We start from the raw sequence: 22,513 nt of genomic DNA, 5'->3' as shown, positions 1-22,513 counted from the left end.
GAGCTTAATTTGGGATCACAACTTTAAAATGCATTTTCTGGCCTTTAGAAGCTTTTTTCGGCGATTCTGAGCTTAATTTGGGATCACAACTTTAAAATGCATTTTCTGGCCTTTAGAAGCGTTTTTTCGACATTCTGAGCTTAATTTGGGATCACAACTTTAAAATGCATTTTCTGGCCTTTAGAAGCGATTTTCGGCGATTCTGAGCTTAATTTGGGATCACAACTTTAAAATGCATTTTCTGGCCTTTAGAAGCGTTTTTTCGACATTCTGAGCTTAATTTGGGATCACAACTTTAAAATGCATTTTCTGGCCTTTAGAAGCGTTTTTCGGCGATTCTGAGCTTAATTTGGGATCACAACTTTAAAATGCATTTTCTGGCCTTTAGAAGCGTTTTTCGGCGATTCTGAGCTTAATTTGGGATCACAACTTTAAAATGCATTTTCTGGCCTTTAGAAGCTTTTTTCGGCGATTCTGAGCTTAATTTGGGATCACAACTTTAAAATGCATTTTCTGGCCTTTAGAAGCGTTTTTTCGACATTCTGAGCTTAATTTGGGATCACAACTTTAAAATGCATTTTCTGGCCTTTAGAAGCGTTTTTTCGACATTCTGAGCTTAATTTGGGAACACAACTTTAAAATGCATTTTCTTGCCTTTAGAAGCGTTTTTCGGCAATTCTGAGCTTAATTTGGGATCACAACTTTAAAATGCATTTTCTGTCCTTTAGAAGCGTTTTTCGGCGATTCTGAGCTTAATTTGGGATCACAACTTTAAAATGCATTTTCTGGCCTTTAGAAGCTTTTTACGGCGATTCTGAGCTTAATTTGGGATCACAACTTTAAAATGCATTTTCTGGCCTTTAGAAGCGTTTTTTCGGCGATTCTGAGCTTAATTTGGGATCACAACTTTAAAATGCATTTTCTGGCCTATAGAAGCGTTTTTCGACATTCTGAGCTAAATTTGGGATCACAACTTTAAAATGCATTTTCTGGCCTTTAGAAGCGTTTTTCGGCGATTCTGAGCTTAATTTGGGATCACAACTTTAAAATGCATTTTCTGGCCTTTAGAAGCGTTTTTTCGACATTCTGAGCTTAATTTGGGATCACAACTTTAAAATGCATTTTCTGGCCTTAAGAAGCGTTTTTCGACGATTCTGAGCTTAATTTGGGATCACAACTTTAAAATGCATTTTCTGGCCTATAGAAGCGTTTTTCGACATTCTGAGCTAAATTTGGGATCACAACTTTAAAATGCATTTTCTGGCCTTTAGAAGCGTTTTCGGCGATTCTGAGCTTAATTTGGGATCACAACTTTAAAATGCATTTTCTGGCCTTAAGAAGCGTTTTTCGGCGATTCTGAGCTAAATTTGGGATCACAACTTTAAAATGCATTTTCTGGCCTTTAGAAGCGTTTTTTCGACATTCTGAGCCAAATTTGGGATCACAACTTTAAAATGCATTTTCTGGCCTTTAGAAGCGATTTTCGGCGATTCTGAGCTTAATTTGGGATCACAACTTTAAAATGCATTTTCTGGCCTTTAGAAGCGTTTTTTCGACATTCTGAGCTAAATTTGGGATCACAACTTTAAAATGCATTTTCTGGCCTTTAGAAGCGTTTTTCGACGATTCTGAGCTTAATTTGGGATCACAACTTTAAAATGCATTTTCTGGCCTTTAGAAGCGTTTTTCGGCGATTCTGAGCTTAATTTGGGATCACAACTTTAAAATGCATTTTCTGGCCTTTAGAAGCGTTTTCGGCGATTCTGAGCTTAATTTGGGATCACAACTTTAAAATGCATTTTCTGGCCTTTAGAAGCGTTTTTTCGACATTCTGAGCTTAATTTGGGATCACAACTTTAAAATGCATTTTCTGGCCTTTAGAAGCGTTTTTCGGCGATTCTGAGCTTAATTTGGGATCACAACTTTAAAATGCATTTTCTGGCCTTTAGAAGCGTTTTTCGGCGATTCTGAGCTTAATTTGGGATCACAACTTTAAAATGCATTTTCTGGCCTTTAGAAGCGTTTTTTCGACATTCTGAGCTAAATTTGGGATCACAACTTTAAAATGCATTTTCTGGCCTTTAGAAGCGTTTTTCGACGATTCTGAGCTTAATTTGGGATCACAACTTTAAAATGCATTTTCTGGCCTTTAGAAGCGTTTTTCGGCGATTCTGAGCTTAATTTGGGATCACAACTTTAAAATGCATTTTCTGGCCTTTAGAAGCGTTTTCGGCGATTCTGAGCTTAATTTGGGATCACAACTTTAAAATGCATTTTCTGGCCTTTAGAAGCGTTTTTTCGACATTCTGAGCTTAATTTGGGATCACAACTTTAAAATGCATTTTCTGGCCTTTAGAAGCGTTTTTCGGCGATTCTGAGCTTAATTTGGGATCACAACTTTAAAATGCATTTTCTGGCCTTTAGAAGCGTTTTTCGACATTCTGAGCTTAATTTGGGATCACAACTTTAAAATGCATTTTCTGGCCTTAAGAAGCGTTTTTCGGCGATTCTGAGCTTAATTTGGGATCACAACTTTAAAATGCATTTTCTGGCCTTTAGAAGCGTTTTTCGGCGATTCTGAGCTTAATTTGGGATCACACCTTTAAAATGCATTTTCTGGCCTTTAGAAGCGTTTTTTCGACATTCTGAGCTAAATTTGGGATCACAACTTCAAAATGCATTTTCTGGCCTTTAGAAGCGTTTTTCGGCGATTCTGAGCTTAATTTGGGATCACAACTTTAAAATGCATTTTCTGGCCTTTAGAAGCGTTTTTTCGACATTCTGAGCTTAATTTGGGATCACAACTTTAAAATGCATTTTCTGGCCTTTAGAAGCGTTTTTTCGACATTCTGAGCTTAATTTGGGATCACAACTTTAAAATGCATTTTCTGGCCTTTAGAAGCGTTTTTTCGACATTCTGAGCTAAATTTGGGATCACAACTTTAAAATGCATTTTCTGGCCTTTAGAAGCGTTTTTCGGCGATTCTGAGCTTAATTTGGGATCACAACTTTAAAATGCATTTTCTGGCCTTTAGAAGCGTTTTTTCGACATTCTGAGCTAAATTTGGGATCACAACTTTAAAATGCATTTTCTGGCCTTAAGAAGCGTTTTTTCGACATTCTGAGCTTAATTTGGGATCACAACTTTAAAATGCATTTTCTGGCCTTTAGAAGCGTTTTTTCGACATTCTGAGCTAAATTTGGGATCACAACTTTAAAATGCATTTTCTGGCCTTTAGAAGCGTTTTTCGGCGATTCTGAGCTTAATTTGGGATCACAACTTTAAAATGCATTTTCTGGCCTTTAGAAGCGTTTTTTCGACATTCTGAGCTTAATTTGGGATCACAACTTTAAAATGCATTTTCTGGCCTTTTGAAGCGTTTTTTCGACATTCTGAGCTTAATTTGGGATCACAACTTTAAAATGCATTTTCTGGCCTTTAGAAGCGTTTTTTCGACATTCCGAGCTTAATTTGGGATCACAACTTTAAAATGCATTTTCTGGCCTTTAGAAGCGTTTTTCGGCGATTCTGAGCTTAATTTGGGATCACAACTTTAAAATGCATTTTCTGGCCTTTAGAAGCGTTTTTCGGCGATTCTGAGCTTAATTTGGGATCACAACTTTAAAATGCATTTTCTGGCCTTTAGAAGCGTTTTTCGGCGATTCTGAGCTTAATTTGGGATCACAACTTTAAAATGCATTTTCTGGCCTTTAGAAGCGTTTTTCGGCGATTCTGAGCTTAATTTGGGATCACAACTTTAAAATGCATTTTCTGGCCTTTAGAAGCGTTTTTTCGACATTCTGAGCTTAATTTGGGATCACAACTTTAAAATGCATTTTCTGGCCTTTAGAAGCGTTTTTTCGACATTCTGAGCTAAATTTGGGATCACAACTTTAAAATGCATTTTCTGGCCTTTAGAAGCGTTTTTCGGCGATTCTGAGCTTAATTTGGGATCACAACTTTAAAATGCATTTTCTGGCCTTTAGAAGCGTTTTTTCGACATTCTGAGCTTAATTTGGGATCACAACTTTAAAATGCATTTTCTGGCCTTAAGAAGCGTTTTTCGGCGATTCTGAGCTTAATTTGGGATCACAACTTTAAAATGCATTTTCTGGCCTTTAGAAGCGTTTTTTCGACATTCTGAGCTTAATTTGGGATCACAACTTTAAAATGCATTTTCTGGCCTTTTGAAGCGTTTTTTCGACATTCTGAGCTTAATTTGGGATCACAACTTTAAAATGCATTTTCTGGCCTTTAGAAGCGTTTTTTCGACATTCCGAGCTTAATTTGGGATCACAACTTTAAAATGCATTTTCTGGCCTTTAGAAGCGTTTTTCGGCGATTCTGAGCTTAATTTGGGATCACATCTTTAAAATGCATTTTCTGGCCTATAGAAGCGTTTTTTCGACATTCTGAGCTTAATTTGGGATCACAACTTTAAAATGCATTTTCTGGCCTTTAGAAGCGTTTTTTCGACATTCTGAGCTAAATTTGGGATCACAACTTTAAAATGCATTTTCTGGCCTTAAGAAGCGTTTTTCGGCGATTCTGAGCTAAATTTGGGATCACAACTTTAAAATGCATTTTCTGGCCTTTAGAAGCGTTTTTTCGACATTCTGAGCTTAATTTGGGATCACAACTTTAAAATGCATTTTGTGGCCTTTAGAAGCGTTTTTTCGACATTCTGAGCTAAATTTGGGATCACAACTTTAAAATGCATTTTCTGGCCTTTAGAAGCGTTTTTCGGCGATTCTGAGCTTAATTTGGGATCACAACTTTAAAATGCATTTTCTGGCCTTTAGAAGCGTTTTTTCGACATTCTGAGCTAAATTTGGGATCACAACTTTAAAATGCATTTTCTGGCCTTTAGAAGCGTTTTTTCGACATTCTGAGCTAAATTTGGGATCACAACTTTAAAATGCATTTTCTGGCCTTAAGAAGCGTTTTTCGGCGATTCTGAGCTTAATTTGGGATCACAACTTTAAAATGCATTTTCTGGCCTTTAGAAGCGTTTTTTCGACATTCTGAGCTTAATTTGGGATCACAACTTTAAAATGCATTTTCTGGCCCTTAGAAGCGTTTTTCGGCGATTCTGAGCTTAATTTGGGATCACAACTTTAAAATGCATTTTCTGGCCTTTAGAAGCGTTTTTCGGCGATTCTGAGCTTAATTTGGGATCACAACTTTAAAATGCATTTTCTGGCCTTTAGAAGCGTTTTTCGGCGATTCTGAGCTTAATTTGGGATCACAACTTTAAAATGCATTTTCTGGCCCTTAGAAGCGTTTTTCGGCGATTCTGAGCTTAATTTGGGATCACAACTTTAAAATGCATTTTCTGGCCTTTAGAAGCGTTTTTCGGCGATTCTGAGCTTAATTTGGGATCACAACTTTAAAATGCATTTTCTAGATAGGTTCGTGCGGGTTGCCGAGCGGTTCGGGTCGTTGTTCTCGTGCGCGTATTTTTCGTCATGTTTTTTCAGAGAAAGAGAAGCTTAAACATGTCCAAAACATCTGAAAACGTTAAGTTCCACGCGGGCTAAGTGCGGGAGTGATTTTTTACAACAAATATGGTCCACAAGTTGCAGCATTTTCGAAAGAAAAAGTGGGGAAATGGCGTCAGGTTTCCATATTTGATGTGAGGTGCTTTTTTCACATTAAGAAACACGCCAAGTGAATTTGTGAGATAGTGTGCGGCCAACGGGGGAGAGCGAAGATTATATGGGTAATAGTGAGGGTGTTACATGCGTGGTGAATTTAATTCGGTGATGGAAAAGAGAGCGAAGGAGATCGCCAGAAAAGAAATTCAGGAGTAAAACGTTGAGGTGAAAAAACAGCAGTACCTCCAGCTAAGTATATTTTTTTGTTATTAGCGATGAAATGAATGGTTTTGGCTCTGAATAATGAATTTGTTAATCTCGATGCGCAATGTCTGTGGCTGTCGGTAGGGTTTGTGTGCGCTTGTCAATTTGTCCGAACGATAAAAACGGATGAGGATCTGATGGTTTCTTTTTGTAACTGTGGGTGGGAGAGGGGAGAAGTGGGGGTTTCTAGTCAACAACTTGTGTAAAGAGGTCGATGGCTTTTCAAAAGGCGGCGACGGATTAATTGATCAAATTTATACCTACATTGGGTCGAAGTTCAAAGCTCACAACTGGTGTTGGGTAAATAGGTAGAACAGATTCTAAAGGTGCGAAACAGTGAATGTGTGTGCGTGTGCTCCTAATCGCGGAAGAGAACGAGAGCGTAAATCGGTACATCTTGAGTCGTGGCTTTCCTCAATCGAGGGGCAGGCAAGAAGAAGACTGAGTGTTAGATTTGAGGAGAGAGTCGGCTGACGGTGGTTTAATGGCATTCATAACAGCTTTACATAGTGAATACGTTTGACAAGATGACTACAAGGTGAATCGTGTGTTTCTCGATTTCACTCATAACTAATAATTTATTATTAGTGTTTTTTTTGGCTATGTTTTGTTCTATTTTTTGGCTCGCAGCGTTGTCAGGAACAAAGTATATAATTATATTTGATTCCAGCAAAAAACAAAAATGAAGTTATCAATTGTATTTATTTCGACAGCATGCAGAACAAAAGCCAGATTTAGACACTTACATTTTACATTCAGCAATCCTTCTATGAATTTATTTTTTTCTCTGATCCTTTCAATAATTTTTTTTTTCTTATTCTGCATTGATCATATAAGATTTTCGTTTTCCATCATTTGAAATTTTCCAACTTTAAAATTTCCAGTTTATAATTCGTGGTTTACAGGTAAGATGTGTTTCCAGATCAATTAGTTATTTTCAACTTAATTATTTAAATTTAGGTAATTCAGCGATCATCATTAATATTAAACATTACGCATTGCTTACAGAGCATCCTAGGAATCAAAGCTTGTTTTATTATTTCATGCATTACAATCATTTCAAAGCTATCGTATTGCATATTTTGCATACTTTCATGATCGTTATGAGGAAATTTAATCTAATTTCGTCATATTGATAATCAAATAAATATATTAAAGCGTAAGTTCTATTTTCATAGATTATCCCAAATAACGCATATCGAGCTTTATCTGAAATCAGATAAAGCTTGCTCGGGTACATTAACGAATAAGCAAGAGTTAATGCAATTCCTTATTTTCAGATTATTATTCCTATTTACATTAATTTCTAACGTTTTAATAGGAGTTATATCTTCAACACGAACATAGCTTATGTATTTAAAGTCAATTAAAAAACAATTTATTGAAAAGCTGTCGAATTCCTCTGGATATTGATAAGTATTTCTAATTTTCATTTTACTTCTAATTTATTAACATTGCAGTATTATATAATATTGTAAAGTAGTGTAACAGGTTTATTCAGAATTTTGTGTTCCAGCTTCTCCGGTCATCGTGCTAATAATTTCCTTTGGTGTTTTCCTAGCATTTTCCAGCCATAATATTTATCGTTATACATAATATAATCGTAATTGAATCAAATTATAAATTAAATACGAGTCCGTCTTTTATCGGGAATATTAGGGTGCTAATTTAATATAATTGAGTAATTATATTCATTTAGTACCTCGATATACCAACAATAGAAGATGGAAAGTCTAATCATAATCTTGTGACCCATTTGGTCATATGACTGTGTTTGGGCGGGGCTTATTGATAAGGAAAGTAACCTCGGAATGTGCAGCTAGGTCTCTGTCATTCTGAAATGGGTTTCTGGAATTTCAATAGAGTCAACACCACCGGCACCCGCAATCGAACAATTTTAATCAAATAGATTAATATTGACTCTATTGCATAACATACCTGCCAGCTCAGGGGGTCGTCGGTCGGAACACACACACACACACACACACACACACACACACAACTTTAAAATGCATTTTCTGGCCTTTAGAAGCGTTTTTTCGACATTCTGAGCTAAATTTGGGATCACAACTTTAAAATGCATTTTCTGGCCTTAAGAAGCGTTTTTCGGCGATTCTGAGCTTAATTTGGGATCACAACTTTAAAATGCATTTTCTGGCCTTTAGAAGCGTTTTTTCGACATTCCGAGCTTAATTTGGGATCACAACTTTAAAATGCATTTTCTGGCCTTTAGAAGCGTTTTTCGGCGATTCTGAGCTTAATTTGGGATCACATCTTTAAAATGCATTTTCTGGCCTATAGAAGCGTTTTTTCGAATTCTGAGCTTAATTTGGGATCACAACTTTAAAATGCATTTTCTGGCCTTTAGAAGCGTTTTTTCGACATTCTGAGCTAAATTTGGGATCACAACTTTAAAATGCATTTTCTGGCCTTAAGAAGCGTTTTTCGGCGATTCTGAGCTTAATTTGGGATCACAACTTTAAAATGAATTTTCTGGCCTTTAGAAGCGTTTTTCGGCGATTCTGAGCTTAATTTGGGATCACAACTTTAAAATGCGTTTTTCGGCGATTCTGAGCTTAATTTGGGATCACATCTTTAAAATGCATTTTCTGGCCTATAGAAGCGTTTTTTCGACATTCTGAGCTTAATTTGGGATCACAACTTTAAAATGCATTTTGTGGCCTTTAGAAGCGTTTTTTCGACATTCTGAGCTAAATTTGGGATCAGAACTTTAAAATGCATTTTCTGGCCTTAAGAAGCGTTTTTCGGCGATTCTGAGCTTAATTTGGGATCACAACTTTAAAATGCATTTTCTGGCCTTTAGAAGCGTTTTTTCGACATTCCGAGCTTAATTTGGGATCACAACTTTAAAATGCATTTTCTGGCCTTTAGAAGCGTTTTTCGGCGATTCTGAGCTTAATTTGGGATCACATCTTTAAAATGCATTTTCTGGCCTATAGAAGCGTTTTTTCGAATTCTGAGCTTAATTTGGGATCACAACTTTAAAATGCATTTTCTGGCCTTTAGAAGCGTTTTTTCGACATTCTGAGCTAAATTTGGGATCACAACTTTAAAATGCATTTTCTGGCCTTAAGAAGCGTTTTTCGGCGATTCTGAGCTTAATTTGGGATCACAACTTTAAAATGAATTTTCTGGCCTTTAGAAGCGTTTTTCGGCGATTCTGAGCTTAATTTGGGATCACAACTTTAAAATGCGTTTTTCGGCGATTCTGAGCTTAATTTGGGATCACATCTTTAAAATGCATTTTCTGGCCTATAGAAGCGTTTTTTCGACATTCTGAGCTTAATTTGGGATCACAACTTTAAAATGCATTTTGTGGCCTTTAGAAGCGTTTTTTCGACATTCTGAGCTAAATTTGGGATCAGAACTTTAAAATGCATTTTCTGGCCTTAAGAAGCGTTTTTCGGCGATTCTGAGCTAAATTTGGGATCACAACTTTAAAATGCATTTTCTGGCCTTTAGAAGCGTTTTTTCGACATTCTGAGCTTAATTTGGGATCACAACTTTAAAATGCATTTTGTGGCCTTTAGAAGCGTTTTTTCGACATTCTGAGCTAAATTTGGGATCACAACTTTAAAATGCATTTTCTGGCCTTTAGAAGCGTTTTTCGGCGATTCTGAGCTTAATTTGGGATCACAACTTTAAAATGCATTTTCTGGCCTTTAGAAGCGTTTTTCGGCGATTCTGAGCTTAATTTGGGATCACAACTTTAAAATGCATTTTCTGGCCTTTAGAAGCTTTTTTCGGCGATTCTGAGCTTAATTTGGGATCACAACTTTAAAATGCATTTTCTGGCCTTTAGAAGCTTTTTTCGGCGATTCTGAGCTTAATTTGGGATCACAACTTTAAAATGCATTTTCTGGCCTTTAGAAGCGTTTTTTCGACATTCTGAGCTTAATTTGGGAACACAACTTTAAAATGCATTTTCCTGCCTTTAGAAGCGTTTTTCGGCGATTCTGAGCTTAATTTGGGATCACAACTTTAAAATGCATTTTCTGGCCTTTAGAAGCGTTTTTCGGCGATTCTGAGCTTAATTTGGGATCACAACTTTAAAATGCATTTTCTGGCCTTTAGAAGCTTTTTTCGGCGATTCTGAGCTTAATTTGGGATCACAACTTTAAAATGCATTTTCTGGCCTTTAGAAGCGTTTTTCGACATTCTGAGCTTAATTTGGGATCACAACTTTAAAATGCATTTTCTGGCCTTAAGAAGCGTTTTTCGGCGATTCTGAGCTTAATTTGGGATCACAACTTTAAAATGCATTTTCTGGCCTTTAGAAGCGTTTTTCGGCGATTCTGAGCTTAATTTGGGATCACAACTTTAAAATGCATTTTCTGGCCTTTAGAAGCGTTTTTCGGCGATTCTGAGCTTAATTTGGGATCACAACTTTAAAATGCATTTTCTGGCCTTTAGAAGCTTTTTTCGGCGATTCTGAGCTTAATTTGGGATCACAACTTTAAAATGCATTTTCTGGCCTTTAGAAGCGTTTTTTCGACATTCTGAGCTTAATTTGGGATCACAACTTTAAAATGCATTTTCTGGCCTTTAGAAGCGTTTTTCGGCGATTCTGAGCTTAATTTGGGATCACAACTTTAAAATGCATTTTCTGGCCTTTAGAAGCGTTTTTCGGCGATTCTGAGCTTAATTTGGGATCACAACTTTAAAATGCATTTTCTGGCCTTTAGAAGCGTTTTTCGGCGATTCTGAGCTTAATTTGGGATCACAACTTTAAAATGCATTTTCTGGCCTTTAGAAGCGTTTTTTCGACATTCTGAGCTAAATTTGGGATCACAACTTAAAAATGCATTTTCTGGCCTTTAAAAGCGTTTTTCGGCGATTCTGAGCTTAATTTGGGATCACAACTTTAAAATGCATTTTCTGGCCTTTAGAAGCGTTTTTTCGACATTCTGAGCTTAATTTGGGATCACAACTTTAAAATGCATTTTCTGGCCTTTAGAAGCGTTTTTTCGACATTCTGAGCTAAATTTGGGATCACAACTTTAAAATGCATTTTCTGGCCTTTAGAAGCGTTTTTTCGACATTCTGAGCTTAATTTGGGATCACAACTTTAAAATGCATTTTCTGGCCTTTAGAAGCGTTTTTTCGACATTCTGAGCTAAATTTGGGATCACAACTTTAAAATGCATTTTCTGGCCTTTAGAAGCGTTTTTCGGCGATTCTGAGCTTAATTTGGGATCACAACTTTAAAAAGCATTTTCTGGCCTTTAGAAGCGTTTTTTCGACATTCTGAGCTAAATTTGGGATCACAACTTTAAAATGCATTTTCTGGCCTTTAGAAGCGTTTTTCGGCGATTCTGAGCTTAATTTGGGATCACAACTTTAAAATGCATTTTCTGGCCTTAAGAAGCGTTTTTCGGCGATTCTGAGCTAAATTTGGGATCACAACTTTAAAATGCATTTTCTGGCCTTTAGAAGCGTTTTTCGGCGATTCTGAGCTTAATTTGGGATCACAACTTTAAAATGCATTTTCTGGCCTTTAGAAGCGTTTTTTCGACATTCTGAGCTAAATTTGGGATCACAACTTTAAAATGCATTTTCTGGCCTTTAGAAGCGTTTTTCGACATTCTGAGCTTAATTTGGGATCACAACTTTAAAATGCATTTTCTGGCCTTAAGAAGCGTTTTTCGGCGATTCTGAGCTTAATTTGGGATCACAACTTTAAAATGCATTTTCTGGCCTTTAGAAGCTTTTTTCGGCGATTCTGAGCTTGATTTGGGATCACAACTTTAAATTGCATTTTCTGGCCTTTAGAAGCGTTTTTTCGACATTCTGAGCTTAATTTGGGATCACAACTTTAAAATGCATTTTCTGGCCTTAAGAAGCGTTTTTCGGCGATTCTGAGCTTAATTTGGGATCACAACTTTAAAATGCATTTTCTGGCCTTTAGAAGCGTTTTTCGGCGATTCTGAGCTTAATTTGGGATCACAACTTTAAAATGCATTTTCTGGCCTTAAGAAGCGTTTTTTCGACATTCTGAGCTAAATTTGGGATCACAACTTTAAAATGCATTTTCTGGCCTTTAGAAGCGTTTTTCGGCGATTCTGAGCTTAATTTGGGATCACAACTTTAAAATGCATTTTCTGGCCTTTAGGAGCGTTTTTTCGACATTCTGAGCTAAATTTGGGATCACAACTTTAAAATGCATTTTCTGGCCTTTAGAAGCGTTTTTTCGACATTCTGAGCTTAATTTGGGATCACAACTTTAAAATGCATTTTCTGGCCTTTAGAAGCGTTTTTTCGACATTCTGAGCTAAATTTGGGATCACAACTTTAAAATGCATTTTCTGGCCTTTAGAAGCGTTTTTCGGCAGTTCGCGTCGTGCTCTTGCCGTGTACGGATGATTTCTCTCTCTCTCTCTTGTGCGCCGATTGTTTTTTTTTTTGCAAAATCGGGTGATAGTTATTTGTAACATAATAGTTTAAAGTGAAGGATTTGCAATAGATTGGGGATTTAAAGCTGAAGGACAGCTTGTCGTTCGAAGCTAATTAATAAATAAGTGGAATTTGAGAAATTATGGTATGTGCTTCGCGTTCTTTTTGCGTACACACGTTCTCCAGCCGATTACTTTTAGCTCGCGTCCGGGGAATGCCGCAAATTTAGTGTCTCAGAAACGGCGGGCAGCCAGTAGTAGCTTTTTTTCGGTTTCTGTGATTTGGTTTTGAAATTTAATAGCAAATTGCAAAATAAAAAGAAATTTGAAGACTCGAAGCAATTTTCAAAATTACCTAGTCAGTGTCGCGTTATTTTTTGATTGTGTGCGTGTTGGTTTTGCTTCGATAATTCTTGGCCTACTTCGTACAAACGAGGGAATGGACAGGCACAGAATCGGTGAGAACGGAAGATTGGGGTTACCAGTAAATTAAAATGTGTAAAACGAGTGTTCTTAAATGAAAGTAAAAAAGTAAATTACATTTTTTTAAATATCACAGCTTCTTAAATGTTCGTATGAGTTAATTTGTGGAAAGGGCTTACGCGAAGTGTTTCGGTTGGGAAATGAAAGAATGAGAAGAAGCCGTAGCGAAAGTCTGCCTGTTTTCAAGGCAGCAGAGTCAAAATTTTACCTGGGAACAAATTTTGTTTAAAAATATAAGTTTTTTAAAGGGAAGCCCAGAATGGAAAAAAATACGGGTCATTCTGGAAACGTATGCAGAAAAAAGCCAGTGTTTTATTGTGCTTCTTGAAAATGTGTAGCGATGAAAGTGATTGGTTAAAATTTTTGAGCGTTTCAGAAAGATGAAATAAAAATAATTACATGCGATGTGTTGTGGGGGAAGCGGATTATTTCGGATCATGAGGTCGGCTGTAAGTAACGGGTTCAAGTCCTGTTATCAGTCGACGGGTAAGATGTATTTTTCTCGTATAAATGTATAAATTAGAATGATCAATCAGCTGCCAGCTGGCCAGGTATATACACGGATGCCGGAATACCTGTAGTAAATGTAGAACATTGAACATGTTACACATTTTTAACTGGTTGTGCACTTGATTGATTCATTCCCCCAAAATATACTTACATAAACACGTTTAACACTCATTTCATAACAGTTTACACGAAGCCATGGTTTCGGGTACAGTGTTCACTGCATTGGAGATGAGTCGGTCAAGTCGTATTATCTAAAGAATGCATGTGAGCACATACTTTGATCAAACTGCGGTGAATCCGTGCACCCATGGTGGATTATCATACAAACATTTAGAAGCGTTTTTCGGCGATTCTGAGCTTAATTTGGGATCACAACTTTAAAATGCATTTTCTGGCCTTTAGAAGCGTTTTTTCGACATTCTGAGCTAAATTTGGGATCACAACTTTAAAATGCATTTTCTGGCCTTTAGAAGCGTTTTTCGGCGATTCTGAGCTTAATTTGGGATCACATCTTTAAAATGGATTTTCTGGCCTATAGAAGCGTTTTTTCGACATTCTGAGCTAAATTTGGGATCACAACTTTAAAATGCATTTTCTGGCCTTTAGAAGCGTTTTTCGGCGATTCTGAGCTTAATTTGGGATCACAACTTTAAAATGCATTTTCTGGCCTTTAGAAGCGTTTTTTCGACATTCTGAGCTAAATTTGGGATCACAACTTTTAAATGCATTTTCTGGCCTTTAGAAGCGTTTTTTCGACATTCTGAGCTAAATTTGGGATCACAACTTTAAAATGCATTTTCTGGCCTTTAGAAGCGTTTTTCGGCGATTCTGAGCTTAATTTGGGATCACAACTTTAAAATGCATTTTCTGGCCTTTAGAAGCGTTTTTTCGACATTCTGAGCTAAATTTGGGATCACAACTTTAAAATGCATTTTCTGGCCTTAAGAAGCGTTTTTCGGCGATTCTGAGCTAAATTTGGGATCACAACTTTAAAATGCATTTTCTGGCCTTTAGAAGCGTTTTTTCGACATTCTGAGCTTAATTTGGGATCACAACTTTAAAATGCATTTTGTGGCCTTTAGAAGCGTTTTTTCGACATTCTGAGCTAAATTTGGGATCACAACTTTGAAATGCATTTTCTGGCCTTAAGAAGCGTTTTTCGGCGATTCTGAGCTAAATTTGGGATCACAACTTTAAAATGCATTTTCTGGCCTTTAGAAGCGTTTTTCGGCGATTCTGAGCTTAATTTGGGATCACAACTTTAAAATGCATTTTCTGGCCTTTAGAAGCGTTTTTCGGCGATTCTGAGCTTAATTTGGGATCACAACTTTAAAATGCATTTTCTGGCCTTTAGAAGCGTTTTTCGGCGATTCTGAGCTTAATTTGGGATCACAACTTTAAAATGCATTTTCTGGCCTTTAGAAGCGTTTTTTCGACATTCTGAGCTAAATTTGGGATCACAACTTTAAAATGCATTTTCTGGCCTTAAGAAGCGTTTTTCGGCGATTCTGAGCTAAATTTGGGATCACAACTTTAAAATGCATTTTCTGGCCTTTAGAAGCGTTTTTCGGCGATTCTGAGCTTAATTTGGGATCACAACTTTAAAATGCATTTTCTGGCCTTTAGAAGCATTTTTTCGACATTCCGAGCTTAATTTGGGATCACAACTTTAAAATGCATTTTCTGGCCTTTAGAAGCGTTTTTCGGCGATTCTGAGCTTAATTTGGGATCACAACTTTAAAATGCATTTTCTGGCCTATAGAAGCGTTTTTTCGACATTCTGAGCTTAATTTGGGATCACAACTTTAAAATGCATTTTCTGGCCTTTAGAAGCGTTTTTTCGACATTCTGAGCTAAATTTGGGATCACAACTTTAAAATGCATTTTCTGGCCTTTAGAAGCGTTTTTTCGACATTCTGAGCTAAATTTGGGATCACAACTTTAAAATGCATTTTCTGGCCTTTAGAAGCGTTTTTCGGCGATTCTGAGCTTAATTTGGGATCACAACTTTAAAATGCATTTTCTGGCCTTAAGAAGCGTTTTTCGGCGATTCTGAGCTAAATTTGGGATCACAACTTTAAAATGCATTTTCTGGCCTTTAGAAGCGTTTTTTCGACATTCTGAGCTTAATTTGGGATCACAACTTTAAAATGCATTTTGTGGCCTTTAGAAGCGTTTTTTCGACATTCTGAGCTAAATTTGGGATCACAACTTTAAAATGCATTTTCTGGCCTTTAGAAGCGTTTCTCGGCGATTCTGAGCTTAATTTGGGATCACAACTTTAAAATGCATTTTCTGGCCTTTAGAAGCGTTTTTTCGACATTCTGAGCTAAATTTGGGATCACAACTTTAAAATGCATTTTCTGGCCTTTAGAAGCGTTTTTTCGACATTCTGAGCTAAATTTGGGATCACAACTTTAAAATGCATTTTCTGGCCTTTAGAAGCGTTTTTCGGCGATTCTGAGCTTAATTTGGGATCACAACTTTAAAATGCATTTTCTGGCCTTAAGAAGCGTTTTTCGGCGATTCTGAGCTTAATTTGGGATCACAACTTTAAAATGCATTTTCTGGCCTTTAGAAGCGTTTTTCGGCGATTCTGAGCTTAATTTGGGATCACAACTTTAAAATGCATTTTCTGGCCTTTAGAAGCGTTTTTTCGACATTCTGAGCTTAATTTGGGATCACAACTTTAAAATGCATTTTCTGGCCTTAAGAAGCGTTTTTCGGCGATTCTGAGCTAAATTTGGGATCACAACTTTAAAATGCATTTTCTGGCCTATAGAAGCGTTTTTTCGACATTCTGAGCTTAATTTGGGATCACAACTTTAGAATGCATTTTCTGGCCTTTAGAAGCGTTTTTCGGCGATTCTGAGCTTAATTTGGGATCACAACTTTAAAATGCATTTTCTGGCCTTTAGAAGCGTTTTTCGGCGATTCTGAGCTTAATTTGGGATCACAACTTTAAAATGCATTTTCTGGCCTTTAGAAGCGTTTTTTCGACATTCCGAGCTTAATTTGGGATCACAACTTTAAAATGCATTTTCTGGCCTTAAGAAGCGTTTCTCGGCGATTCTGAGCTTAATTTGGGATCACATCTTTAAAATGCATTTTCTGGCCTTAAGAAGCGTTTTTTCGACATTCTGAGCTAAATTTGGGGTCACAACTTTAAAATGCATTTTCTGGCCTTTAGAAGCGTTTTTTCGACATTCTGAGCTAAATTTGGGATCACAACTTTAAAATGCATTTTCTGGCCTTTAGAAGCGTTTTTTCGACATTCTGAGCTTAATTTGGGATCACAACTTTAAAATGCATTTTCTGACCTTTAGAAGCGTTTTTCGGCGATTCTGAGCTTAATTTGGGATCACAACTTTAAAATGCATTTTCTGGCCTTAAGAAGCGTTTTTCGGCGATTCTGAGCTAAATTTGGGATCACAACTTTAAAATGCATTTTCTGGCCTTTAGAAGCGTTTTTTCGACATTCTGAGCTAAATTTGGGGTCACAACTTTAAAATGCATTTTCTGGCCTTTAGAAGCGTTTTTTCGACATTCTGAGCTTAATTTGGGATCACAACTTTAAAATGCATTTTCTGACCTTTAGAAGCGTTTTTCGGCGATTCTGAGCTTAATTTGGGATCACAACTTTAAAATGCATTTTCTGGCCTTAAGAAGCGTTTTTCGGCGATTCTGAGCTAAATTTGGGATCACAACTTTAAAATGCATTTTCTGGCCTTTAGAAGCGTTTTTTCGACATTCTGAGCTTAATTTGGGATCACAACTTTAAAATGCATTTTGTGGCCTTTAGAAGCGTTTTTTCGACATTCTGAGCTAAATTTGGGATCACAACTTTAAAATGCATTTTCTGGCCTTTAGAAGCGTTTCTCGGCGATTCTGAGCTTAATTTGGGATCACAACTTTAAAATGCATTTTCTGGCCTTTAGAAGCGTTTTTTCGACATTCTGAGCTAAATTTGGGATCACAACTTTAAAATGCATTTTCTGGCCTTTAGAAGCGTTTTTTCGACATTCTGAGCTAAATTTGGGATCACAACTTTAAAATGCATTTTCTGGCCTTTAGAAGCGTTTTTCGGCGATTCTGAGCTTAATTTGGGATCACAACTTTAAAATGCATTTTCTGGCCTTTAGAAGCGTTTTTTCGACATTCTGAGCTAAATTTGGGATCACAACTTTAAAATGCATTTTCTGGCCTTAAGAAGCGTTTTTCGGCGATTCTGAGCTAAATTTGGGATCACAACTTTAAAATGCATTTTCTGGCCTTTAGAAGCGTTTTTCGGCGATTCTGAGCTTAATTTGGGATCACAACTTTAAAATGCATTTTCTGGCCTTTAGAAGCGTTTTTCGGCGATTCTGAGCTTAATTTGGGATCACAACTTTAAAATGCATTTTCTGGCCTTTAGAAGCGTTTTTTCGACATTCCGAGCTTAATTTGGGATCACAACTTTAAAATGCATTTTCTGGCCTTTAGAAGCGTTTTTCGGCGATTCTGAGCTTAATTTGGGATCACATCTTTAAAATGCATTTTCTGGCCTATAGAAGCGTTTTTTCGACATTCTGAGCTTAATTTGGGATCACAACTTTAAAATGCATTTTCTGGCCTTTAGAAGCGTTTTTTCGACATTCTGAGCTAAATTTGGGATCACAACTTTAAAATGCATTTTCTGGCCTTTAGAAGCGTTTTTTCGACATTCTGAGCTAAATTTGGGATCACAACTTTAAAACGCATTTTCTGGCCTTTAGAAGCGTTTTTTCGACATTCTGAGGTAAATTTGGGATCACAACTTTAAAATGCATTTTCTGGCCTTAAGAAGCGTTTTTCGGCGATTCTGAGCTTAATTTGGGATCACAACTTTAAAATGCATTTTCTGGCCTTTAGAAGCGTTTTTTCGACATTCTCAGCTAAATTTGGGATCACAACTTTAAAATGCATTTTCTGGCCTTTAGAAGCGTTTTTCGACATTCTGAGCTTAATTTGGGATCACAACTTTAAAATGCATTTTGTGGCCTTTAGAAGCGTTTTTTCGACATTCTGAGGTAAATTTGGGATCACAACTTTAAAATGCATTTTCTGGCCTTTAGAAGCGTTTTTCGGCGATTCTGAGCTTAATTTGGGATCACAACTTTAAAATGCATTTTCTGGCCTTAAGAAGCGTTTTTCGGCGATTCTGAGCTTAATTTGGGATCACAACTTTAAAATGCATTTTCTGGCCTTTAGAAGCGTTTTTCGGGGATTCTGAGCTTAATTTGGGATCACAACTTTAAAATGCATTTTCTGGCCTTTAGAAGCGTTTTTCGGGGATTCTGAGCTTAATTTGGGATCACAGCTTTAAAATGCATTTTGTGGCCTTTAGAAGCGTTTTTCGGCGATTCTGAGCTAAATTTGGGATCACAACTTTAAAATGCATTTTCTGGCCTTTAGAAGCGTTTTTCGGCGATTCTGAGCTTAATTTGGGATCACAACTTTAAAATGCATTTTCTGGCCTTTAGAAGCGTTTTTCGGCGATTCTGAGCTTAATTTGGGATCACAACTTTAACCCTCCAAAGCCGTTCGGGTCAATATGACCCGAAGCGCAAATTTCAAACATCTTTAACATCATTCCAATATACTGATGAACTGGTAGTTTTGACAGACCAAGTATGTTCTATGAAAATAATGATCAAATTAACGTCAAAAAACTAAAATTTGAGTTTTTAAAATCGGTTCATTGAGAAATGAAATACAGCTAAGCAAAGCAAAAACTGAATGTCGTTTTTTTTAAGTAAGACTTTTTTCTACCGGAAAATCTGTCATAGCGGTAAAAACTTTCATTGGACCCCAACATATTTATACATTGTCGGATAGATGGATTCTTGACAATTTCAAACATCAATGAAATAATTAAATACAGAAAAGCTGTCAGAAGTTATGAGTATTTTAAAAATAAAATTGATTTTTCGGACTTTTAACTTTCTGAACCAGTTTCTGAAATCCTTGTAATACATATCGACTTTATTTTGAAATGATGAGTAATTAGAATAAATTACCTACACAATGAATATAATATCATCAAAATCGGTTAACATTTACAGCCAGGAGAACGAAATCAAATTACAACGCATATTTCCCCGAAACGGATATTTAGCGAACGGCTTTGGAAGGTTAAAATGCATTTTCTGGCCTTTAGAAGCGTTTTTCGGGGATTCTGAGCTTAATTTGGGATCACAGCTTTAAAATGCATTTTGTGGCCTTTAGAAGCGTTTTTTCGACATTCTGAGCTTAATTTGGGATCACAACTTTAAAATGCATTTTCTGGCCTTTAGAAGCGTTTTTCGGCGATTCTGAGCTTAATTTGGGATCACAACTTTAAAATGCATTTTGTGGCCTTTAGAAGCGTTTTTTCGACATTCTGAGCTAAATTTGGGATCACAACTTTAAAATGCATTTTCTGGCCTTAAGAAGCGTTTTTCGGCGATTCTAAGCTAAATTTGGGATCACAACTTTAAAATGCATTTTCTGGCCTTTAGAAGCGTTTTTCGGCGATTCTGAGCTTAATTTGGGATCACAACTTTAAAATGCATTTTCTGGCCTATAGAAGCGTTTTTTCGAATTCTGAGCTTAATTTGGGATCACAACTTTAAAATGCATTTTCTGGCCTTTAGAAGCGTTTTTTCGACATTCTGAGCTAAATTTGGGATCACAACTTTAAAATGCATTTTCTGGCCTTAAGAAGCGTTTTTTCGACATTCTGAGCTTAATTTGGGATCACAACTTTAAAATGCATTTTCTGGCCTTAAGAAGCGTTTTTCGGCGATTCTGAGCTTAATTTGGGATCACAACTTTAAAATGCATTTTCTGGCCTTTAGAAGCGTTTTTCGGCGATTCTGAGCTTAATTTGGGATCACAACTTTAAAATGCATTTTCTGGCCTTTAGAAGCGTTTTTCGGCGATTCTGAGGTAAATTTGGGATCACAACTTTAAAATGCATTTTCTGGCCTTTAGAAGCGTTTTTCGGCGATTCTGAGCTTAATTTGGGATCACAACTTTAAAATGCATTTTCTGGCCTTAAGAAGCGTTTTTCGGCGATTCTGAGCTTAATTTGGGATCACAACTTTAAAATGCATTTTCTGGCCTTTAGAAGCGTTTTTCGGCGATTCTGAGCTTAATTTGGGATCACAACTTTAAAATGCATTTTCTGGCCTTTAGAAGCGTTTTTTCGACATTCTGAGCTAAATTTGGGATCACAACTTTAAAATGCATTTTCTGGCCTTTAGAAGCATTTTTCGACATTCTGAGCTTAATTTGGGATCACAACTTTAAAATGCATTTTCTGGCCTTTAGAAGCGTTTTTCGGCGATTCTTAGCTTAATTTGGGATCACAACTTTAAAATGCATTTTCTGGCCTTTAGAAGCGTTTTTCGGCGATTCTGAGCTTAATTTGGGATCACAACTTTAAAATGCATTTTCTGGCCTTTAGAAGCGTTTTTCGGGGATTCTGAGCTTAATTTGGGATCACAACTTTAAAATGCATTTTCTGGCCTTTAGAAGCGTTTTTTCGACATTCTGAGCTTAATTTGGGATCACAACTTTAAAATGCATTTTCTGGCCTTTAGAAGCGTTTTTCGGCGATTCTGAGCTTAATTTGGGATAACAACTTTAAAATGCATTTTCTGGCCTTTAGAAGCGTTTTTCGGCGATTCTGAGCTTAATTTGGGATCACAACTTTAAAATGCATTTTGTGGCCTTTAGAAGCGTTTTTTCGACATTCTGAGCTAAATTTGGGATCACAACTTTAAAATGCATTTTCTGGCCTTAAGAAGCGTTTTTCGGCGATTCTAAGCTAAATTTGGGATCACAACTTTAAAATGCATTTTCTGGCCTTTAGAAGCGTTTTTCGGCGATTCTGAGCTTAATTTGGGATCACAACTTTAAAATGCATTTTGTGGCCTTTAGAAGCGTTTTTTCGACATTCCGAGCTTAATTTGGGATCACAACTTTAAAATGCATTTTCTGGCCTTTAGAAGCGTTTTTCGGCGATTCTGAGCTTAATTTGGGATCACATCTTTAAAATGCATTTTCTGGCCTATAGAAGCGTTTTTTCGAATTCTGAGCTTAATTTGGGATCACAACTTTAAAATGCATTTTCTGGCCTTTAGAAGCGTTTTTTCGACATTCTGAGCTAAATTTGGGATCACAACTTTAAAATGCATTTTCTGGCCTTAAGAAGCGTTTTCGGCGATTCTGAGCTTAATTTGGGATCACAACTTTAAAATGCATTTTCTGGCCTTAAGAAGCGTTTTTCGGCGATTCTGAGCTTAATTTGGGATCACAACTTTAAAATGCATTTTCTGGCCTTTAGAAGCGTTTTTTCGACATTCTGAGCTTAATTTGGGATCACAACTTTAAAATGCATTTTCTGGCCTTAAGAAGCGTTTTTCGGCGATTCTGAGCTTAATTTGGGATCACAACTTTAAAATGCATTTTCTGGCCTTTAGAAGCGTTTTTCGGCGATTCTGAGCTTAATTTGGGATCACAACTTTAAAATGCATTTTGTGGCCTTTAGAAGCGTTTTTTCGACATTCTGAGCTAAATTTGGGATCACAACTTTAAAATGCATTTTCTGGCCTTTAGAAGCGTTTTTCGGCGATTCTGAGCTTAATTTGGGATCACAACTTTAAAATGCATTTTCTGGCCTTTAGAAGCGTTTTTCGGCGATTCTGAGCTAAATTTGGGATCACAACTTTAAAATGCATTTTGTGGCCTTTAGAAGCGTTTTTTCGACATTCTGAGCTTAATTTGGGATCACAACTTTAAAATGCATTTTCTGGCCTTTAGAAGCGTTTTTCGGCGATTCTGAGCTTAATTTGGGATCACAACTTTAAAATGCATTTTCTGGCCTTTAGAAGCGTTTTTTCGACATTCTGAGCTAAATTTGGGATCACAACTTTAAAATGCATTTTCTGGCCTTTAGAAGCGTTTTTCGGCGATTCTGAGCTTAATTTGGGATCACAACTTTAAAATGCATTTTCTGGCCTTTAGAAGCGTTTTTCGGCGATTCTGAGCTTAATTTGGGATCACAACTTTAAAATGCATTTTCTGGCCTTTAGAAGCGTTTTTCGGGGATTCTGAGCTTAATTTGGGATCACAACTTTAAAATGCATTTTGTGGCCTTTAGAAGCGTTTTTTCGACATTCTGAGCTTAATTTGGGATCACAACTTTAAAATGCATTTTCTGGCCTTTAGAAGCGTTTTTT

This window comes from Uranotaenia lowii, chromosome 1 (assembly GCF_029784155.1).
Source record: "Uranotaenia lowii strain MFRU-FL chromosome 1, ASM2978415v1, whole genome shotgun sequence".
Classification (NCBI taxonomy): domain Eukaryota; kingdom Metazoa; phylum Arthropoda; class Insecta; order Diptera; family Culicidae; genus Uranotaenia; species Uranotaenia lowii.
The sequence above is the reverse complement of the archived record's forward strand: the minus strand, read 5'-3'. Positions refer to the sequence as shown.